The 5,694-nt window shown below is 48.8% G+C and overlaps 1 long non-coding RNA gene across 1 annotated transcript; it reads right to left on the reverse strand.

Moving 5' to 3' along the window:
- Positions 1 to 926: 926 nt before the first annotated feature.
- LOC145508913 (uncharacterized) lies at positions 927 to 2,904 on the reverse strand. The gene is made up of 4 exons (XR_014055683.1): positions 2,807 to 2,904; positions 2,063 to 2,180; positions 1,801 to 1,902; positions 927 to 1,320 (listed from the first exon to the last, which is right to left on the reverse strand). It is a non-coding gene; the product is annotated as an uncharacterized LOC145508913 (long non-coding RNA).
- Between the last annotated feature and the right edge of the window lie 2,790 nt (positions 2,905 to 5,694).

Here is a 5,694-nt window from a genome sequence, read left to right on the forward strand (position 1 = left end):
GAGAGAATGGAGCCCACATCCCGGAGAAGTGAAGGTGAGAGGAGAGTCTTGAGGGAAGGAGTCTCTAGAGCCACCATCTGTGGTTCACCCCTGCCCTCTTCAGCTGAAGCTGGAATGCAGCACACCAGGCCTCCCTGTCCTTCACCATCTCCCAGAGTCAGCGCAAACTCATGTCCATTGAGTCGGTGATGCCATCCAACCATCTCATCCTCTGTTGTCCATTTCTCCTTCTGCCTTCAGTCTTTCCCAACATCAGGGTCTTTTCCAATGAGTCAGCTCTTCACATCAGGTGGCCATAGTATTGGAGCTTCAGCTTCAGCATCAGTCCTTCCAATGAGTATTCGGGGTTGATTTCCTTTTGGATGGGCTGGTTGGATCTCCTTGCATTCCAAGGGACTTCTCCAACACCACAGTTCAAAAGTATCAATTCTTCAGTGCTCAGCCAACTTTCATATCTGTACGTGACTGCTGGAAAAACCATAGCTTTGGCTAAACAGACCTTTGTCTGTGGAGTGAGGACTCTGCTTTTTAACATGCTGTCTGGGTTTGTCATAGTTTTTCTTGCAAGGAGAGCTTATAGGGCCCCAATTTCTGCAGACCTTGTCATGATGCCTGTGCACTCACATACCTGCTACCTGGATGCCACGTAATGAATGTGTGCAGAATGAAGGCGAGCACCATTAGGCGGAGAAGGATGGAAGGATAAAGGCAGCTTTCACCCTCCAGACTGCATCGTTCTCTTCCTCTCTTCCAGGAGCACTGTTTGCATTCCAGTCCTCACCCTACTGTACAGCACTTCCCTTTTGTATTTATTTATCCCCCATAAGACAGTGAAGAGCCCAGGGGCACCTATGGAACACAGTGGAAAGTAGTGTTTCAAGAGCAATTAATTCACTGGTGGGTGAATGAATAGAGAGTCTGAGTTACGGATTTTCTAAATGTATTTTTAATTATTTTCTAAACCATAACAGCTACCAGTGTTTCCAAGTGAAGGCCCTGTTGAGACTCATTTATAAATTCAGTCTGTTTACACACAATGAAAAGTTGTGGACCAAAAGCTTGGATCACACACCCCAGCAATCTTTGCAGTGTTCGTTTGCTTAACAAGTGCCTTCTCCGTAAACCTACTGTGGGTCAGGTAGACCCCAACAGAGGAGTCCTGATGGCTGCTGGTGATCCCTGTGGGGACTCACCTGGAGAGAGAGGCTCTGGGGACAGTGCTGGACGCTAGTGGCCTGGCGGAATGCTGGCTCTTCAGAGCGAGGGAAAGGATGAATCTTTCGAGATGAATGAAGAGGCAGATCTCAGCAGTGCTTCTTCCTGAAATTATTTCAAAGCCTTCCTCAACTTCCGTAGTAAGCCACATGCTTCTCGGGCCCAGAATCACTATTTGTCCTCATGCCTGGAATTATCAGTGCCTTTTTATTGTTGTTAAGTCCCTAAGTCGTGTCTGACTCTTTGTGACCCCATGGACTGTAGCCCCCAGGCTCCTCTCTCCATGGGATTCTCCAGGCAAGAATACTGGAGTGGGTTGCCATTTCCCTCTCTGGGGGCGGGGATCCTCCTGACCCACCTCTCTTGCATTGGCAGGTGGATTCTTTACCACTGAGCCACCAGTTAGTTCCCTGGAAACCATTTAAACGAGCCTTCTGGTTTCTTGTTCATCTTGAGATCAGGCAGAAAGGAATCAAGGAAACGCTGCCTTATTTAACTGTTAGTGACCTTACTTCAAAGCAATGAGCCAATTATCGGCTCTAAAATGGATCTAAAATATTAAGTTTTATTTCACGGGGGTCATACCTATCGAGTTCTCTCTGATCAGAGCAGCAGCGACTCCAGAAACCAGGCTGATGGCGCCCTCTGGTGTTCAAACAGCGACGTGAGCCTTTGAAATTCTGGAAGCTGGGGCAGGGGGAGGAAATTAATGCCCCCTAAGAGAGGAACCGTCTTGGATCAGTTCAGTTCAGTCGCTCAGTCGTGTCCGACTCTTTGCGACCCCATGAATCACAGCACGCCAGGCCTCCCTGTCCATCACCAACTCCCAGAGTTTACCCAAACCCACCTTAATAGTCCTGTTCTTGTCTGAGATGGGGAGAGTCCAGCACCGCTGCCCTGGAAACGTGGCCTGGTAGCCCAGCATCATCCTGGGGGTTCGCTGGCCGGGAGGTCAAACCAGCCTCCTATTGCATGGTTAATTAATATGGAATGTCACTCTCCTCCCCTGCGCTAGGGAGAACAATGCCCCACAGACCCACACTCAGCATGTCCCTCATATACCAGCTGAGAGGAGGCTAAGGAGAATGTGTAGTGTAGATGCATTGGGTGTTGGGTATAAAGCGATTAAAGAGGCAAGTGCTGAGCCTGGGGTGGGGAGGGGTTGGGGAGGAAAGAACTACAGAGAGGCAAAGCCTGTGCTCCAGCCTCCATGCGTCTGCACGATGGGGAATCCAGTGCCCAGCCTGCTGCTGCTGCTGCTAAATAACTTCAGTCGTGTCCGACTCTGTGCGACCCCATAGACGGCAGCCCACCAGGCTCCGCAGTCCCTGGGATTCTCCAGGCAAGAACACTGGAGTGGGTTGCCATTTTCTTCTCCAATGCATGAAAATGAAAAGTGAAACTGAAGTCGCTCAGTCATGTCCAACTCTTCGCGACCCCATGGACTGTAGCCTACCAGGCTCCTCCGTCCATGGGATTTTCCAGGCAAGGGTACTGGAGTGGGGTGCCATTGCCTTCTCCAGCGCTCAGCCTGACTTCCTCCCAATCAGCAGTAATTTGACCCATCAAAAGGTACCTAAAATCCTCCCACCTTCTCCTCAGAGTGGCCCAGCCAGCAGCAAATGCAGCAGGTAGGCTTGGCCCAGAGGGGTGCCCTTAGAATGGGCCTCCATTCTGGCAGTGGGCATCTCCATGGCAACCACCAGAGGATGGATCCTGTCTGTCCAATTGTTCTGAAAATCGTGACAGCGGGGCTCTGATGGTCCATGGGATGAGGAAGTAGTTTTTCTGATCATGTAGCTTCTGGAATGCTTAGAAAAATGAAAGAATAGCGTGCCTCTACAGGCATTTTTCACCAAAGATGGATTTTTATGAAACTTGAATGGGGCACAGGCTGAAGTCGTCTATGATCAAAGCCTAGAGAATTCTGGATTGTTAGAAACAAAACAAGACAATAGTCAACCTAACATCCTTTTCTGGAAATGAAATTAATGATGATAATATCATTGAGTTTTGAGTGAAAATGTAAGTTCTTTTAATACATTATTCATACTTTGAATGTGCCAAGCATGGGATGTACAGCAGTGGACATTTATTTGTGAAACTTACATGCTAGTCAGGGGAGGCAGACAATAACCAAGTACATAAGGAAAGGCCATTTCAAGTAGTGATAAGAGTAACATAAACAATAAAATGAAGTAGTGTGATAAAGGTGTTCAGGAATGGCCATTTTTGATGGGGTGGTCAGAAATGAGCTCTTTGTGGAGAGGACATTTTCTCTGAGGCCTAAATGACGAAAAGAAACTCGCCTCACAAATCCGATGGGAGAGCCCTCTGGGCCAAGGAAACAGCACATGCAAAGGCCCCGAGGCGGGAAGAAGTTTGGCATGTCTGGGAAACAGAAAGACAGACTCCTTCTAGCTGCTCATGACATATTGTTGTTTGATTGTTGTTCTCATTTTGCAGATGAGAAAAAGCTAGAGAGGTAAGTAGCCCCAGACCCTGTAGCTCAAGAGATGGAGCCGGGACCCCAGTCGGGCTTCCCCCCAGGAGACCAGCCCTCTTGAGGGTGGTCATGCTGTTCTTCAGGGGAGAGGGCCAGGGGCACAAAGTCCTTGGATGGCAGTGATGTCCCAGTTCCCCCAGCTTCCCATGTGCCTGGTGACCTTGCTGCTCTTTTGTGAAATGTTCACCTTCTCTTCTCCTTGAGGCTCCTTCCCTATGGCTCTCCTCTCTCCCAACTCAGGGGCAGCTCCAGGAAACTGAGATGGGATCCTGCATTCATTTTGCAAAACCATTGAGATGAATGGGCTGAGAGGTGAAGGGCGATGTGTGAGACAGCAGAGGAAATCGCATCCCTTTCAGGAAAAGAAACTTCAGGGTGAGAGGAGGTAATTTAGTCCATCCTTCTGCTCAGAGCAGGGGGAAACTCAAACAGCTTCAGGCAGATAAAGACCCAGTCCTATTGTAAGGAGTGGGGGCTAAATATCTCTTCACAGATGGAACTTGCTGAATGTGTAGGGGAGAATCTATAAGTGCAAAAAAATGACTGACAAATAAATACACTCAACTAAATTTCAAGTAGAAATACAGCAAAGCCAACCCTGTGTTCAAGTGTATTGACTGAAATGGAAAATATCCTCCCCTGCACACTTTCAACTTGCCCTCTGGGTTTTCCCCTGAGCTTGGGGCATCCCTTGGAATAGTAATCAGTTCAGTCGCTCAGTCATGTCTGACTCTTTGTGACCCCATGGACTGCAGCACGCGAGGCTTGCCTGTCCATCACCAACTCCTAGAGCTCGCTCAAATTCATGTCCATCGAGTCGGTGACGCCATCCAACCATCTCATCCTCTGTCATCCCCTTCTCCTCCCACCTTCAATCTTTCCGAGCATCAGCACCTTTTCCAATGAGTCAGTTCTTCACATCAGGTGGCCAAAGTATTGGAATTTCAGCTTTAGCATTAGTCCTTCCAAAGAATATTCAGAACTGATTTCCTTTAGGATTGACTTTATTGTAATTGTAATAGTAGCAGCTAACTTAACTGAGGGCTTATGATATGTCAGACTTTGGCCCCAAATACTTCATGACAAATTTTGAAGCAGGTCCAGTTATCATCATTCTACATACTTTAATGAGCAAAGTCTTACTTAGCTCTTACTATGTGTCAGGTACCATTGTAGTCCTTTCCACATATTAATTCACTTAATCCTCATTGTGATTTTATGTGCTAGGTATTATTAACCTCATTTTATGGATGTGAAAACGGAGTCTAAAGGCAATTAGGATGAGGTTAAGTAACTTGCCTGGGTCATAGACCTAGTAACTGAGAGAAGCAGATTCAAGTTCAGGCTGCCTTTAGAGACTTTATCCTGAGTCTGTTTATAGCTGTTAAGGGGAGTTTTTCATTTTAAGAGAGTGATAGGGTGGGAGGGCAGATTCTCACCCACCATCCTGTGGCCTGCAGCCGCTTGCCACCAGCTCCACCTGGCAGAGGGTAGTAGGAGCCTGACTCCCACCCTACCTCCCCCCAGGGCAGGAAAACATTTCTTGCCTAAAGGTTCTGCCAGGAAGGGAGGCTCCCAGCCCTGCCCACACCTCTCCACACCTCTCAAATGCACCTGTGCACCTTCAAATGAGCTTTTTTCACATCTGATCTTCCCACACCTCTGTCATAGTCTCCCTCGTCAGCCCAGCTTCCCCAGAGCTGCCAGAGACTTCCTCCTGGAACCCTCCAACCACCCCCCCACCCCCCACTGCCACGAAAGGCTCCCCTGACTCGACAGAGCGAGACCACGCTCCTCCTCAGAGCCCCTGCAGGGCCCACCCAGGTCCGGCCCCCACTCGCCTCTGCAGTCCTGTCCTCCCCCTCCCCGGGGGCCTCGGCTCCTCTTGTGCCCAAGTCCTTCATTCCCTTTTGTGTTTCTGCCATTCCTTTTCTTATATCTAGCATGTGTGTGTGTGTGTGTGTGTGTGTGTG

The sequence above is a fragment of the Giraffa tippelskirchi genome, chromosome 6 (genome assembly GCF_054371585.1).
Source record: "Giraffa tippelskirchi isolate mGirTip1 chromosome 6, T2T-mGirTip1v1.2.pri, whole genome shotgun sequence".
In the NCBI taxonomy this organism is placed as follows: domain Eukaryota; kingdom Metazoa; phylum Chordata; class Mammalia; order Artiodactyla; family Giraffidae; genus Giraffa; species Giraffa tippelskirchi.